Below are 2,500 nucleotides of genomic sequence, written 5' to 3' on the forward strand. Positions count from 1 at the left end.
GCATAAGTGCAATATAGATTTTGATTTTGTTAATGGCTAAATGTCAAGAACCTTTTGATCGGAACGAACAATCGGTGTCAACGTTAGACGAATTTCGCTCTTATTGATGTGAAGTAAACACCCCATGAAATTATTTAATTCAGAATCCTGTTATGAATAAATAAAAATATATATTTATGTTGATTTATATTCCACATCGTTTAAAACAAAAATAATGCATTCATGTTGAACGTTGAGATTGGAGATTTTCCCTTTAGTGTCGCTCATCTGATTTTAGCAATTGAATTAGCGATGAATCAGTGACATGCTCACATTTAGCGAGTGCATGACCAACAGGCGCATTTCAGGATAAGTTTTGCTTAAGGAAAGAGACACGGGGTTTTAGCTTAGGTGGAAGACAAGATACTGTGTGTTTATTTTCTAAAATGGAAATAATAAGAGAATAAGTATATAGATGGGTTCAAAAGGAAGAAAGACAAGATAGGGGAAAAAAAACTAAACAAGGGGGAAGGGAAGGACAGATATACAAAAGGAAATAGAATGGAGGAAGTTAGGGAAAAAAGAGAGAAGGGAAGAATAGATATGAAAAAAAGGAAGAGAATAAAAGAAAATATAAAAAGTAAAAGGAAACGAAGATTGAAAATAATAAGAATGAAAAAAGAGATGTGAAGAAAAGATTAAAAAACAAAACAAAACAAAATAAAAAAGTTAGAGAAAGCGAAAGGAAGAAAGGAGGAACGACGAGAGGAAGAAAGAGAAAATAAAGCCATGAAAGTAAAGTAAACATAGCATAAAAAGAAACGGAGGATTATTTAGAAAATCAAAGACTAGGAAAGGATAAATAAATAATATAAAGGAGAAAGGCGATGCCAAACTTATATTTGACTATCTGAACGTATATTAAATGAAATGTGGATAATAAATCCCGAGATTAATGTAGCGGTCTTATCCATTAAATTTCCGCTGCACAGAAAATATGCAGAACGAATGCATGATTGACTGGATATTGAAAGCGAAGTTATGTAATCAAAATTCTAATGAACTAATATGCATAAAGTAAAGCTAAATGAACGTAAATCAGCTGAAGTAAAAGAGTAAACGAGGGTGTGAATATCAGCATGTAATGTGATTGCAAACGCACGAATTAGCACAAAATCCGAAGAAGAGAAGATGGCAAAAGTTCACTTCGGTTTATGATATTATTTGATATCATCGATGTCATATTTCATATCATGTTTATTGTCCAATATTCAGAAATTACGCTTTAATATCATATTCATTGCCCAATTCAATAGAACCATATATTGAGCTATTTTGTTTATTGTCTATTAGATATATAGCCTAACCTAATCGAACCATTTGTTAAAATATTTGTATCATGCTTATCGTCTAATTCAGCAAAGGAAATATATATATATGTATATATATAGAGAGATAGATATAGATGTGTATAAATAAATATATATATATATATGTATATAAATAGATATATATATATATATATGTATATATATATATGTATATATATATATGTATATGTATAAATATATGTATATGTATATGTAAATATATGTATATATATAAATATATATATATATATCTATATTATATATATATCTATGTATATGTATATGTATATGTATATGTGTATATATATGTGTATATATATATATATATATATATATATATATATATATATATATATATATATATATAAACCCACAACACACACACACACACACACACACACACACACACACACACACACACACACACACACACACACACACACACACACACACACACACACACACACACACACACACACACACACACACACACACACAGAGGGATCGCGGGGGGCTGTCAACCCACCTTGAGGTAATCGATGTCGGATCTAATAATAATTCTCTTCCTGCAAAACTTTCCGTCGTAACAGCGGCCGTAAACATGGCGTCGATGGCTGGCTGGGAAGTTCTGCCGGGCAATTCCCCCCCTGCGTGGAAGGGGGGATTGTGTGTGTGTGTGTGTGTGTGTGTGTGTGTGTGTGTGCGTGCGTGCGTGCGTGCGCATATGAAAATGCTGATATTTAGCATTTGCACTACATTACTGGAGAATAAGCCTGTTCCTCACTATTAATTTGTACATAGAGTTCAAGTGTGCTTGACCACGGCAGAGCGCGTGCGTATTTGCATCCCAACACCTGGCCAACGCCTAAGGCAAGGCGAGGGAGAGTTAATCCCACACTCTATATGTTAATCATCTTTTATAGTCCCGTGAATAGGGTTTCCACGATCAGCTCCTGCCTCCCCCCCCAAAAAAAAAAAGAAAAAGAAAAAAAAAGAAAAGCCGAGATGGAGTCAAGGGAAAGTATTATGATTCTTTTCTCGTGGTGAAGAAGGGTGTGAAAGGACTGTCTTATCTCGAAAGGCCGTGCCCCCCGTTACCCCCCCCCCTCCACCACCACTCCATGCTACCTACCTGACCCTTAATCTTATTT

At 34.3% G+C, this 2,500-nt stretch overlaps 1 protein-coding gene across 4 annotated transcripts in view; it reads left to right on the top strand.

Moving 5' to 3' along the window:
* LOC122251372 (protein Fe65 homolog) overlaps positions 1-2,500 on the top strand; it is an 808,281-nt gene that overhangs the window by 61,248 nt on the left and 744,533 nt on the right. The gene's annotated exons all lie outside the window — the stretch shown is intronic.

This window comes from Penaeus japonicus, unplaced genomic scaffold, assembly GCF_977035675.1.
Source record: "Penaeus japonicus unplaced genomic scaffold, GWHDUDI00000001_assembly GWHDUDI00000011, whole genome shotgun sequence".
In the NCBI taxonomy this organism is placed as follows: domain Eukaryota; kingdom Metazoa; phylum Arthropoda; class Malacostraca; order Decapoda; family Penaeidae; genus Penaeus; species Penaeus japonicus.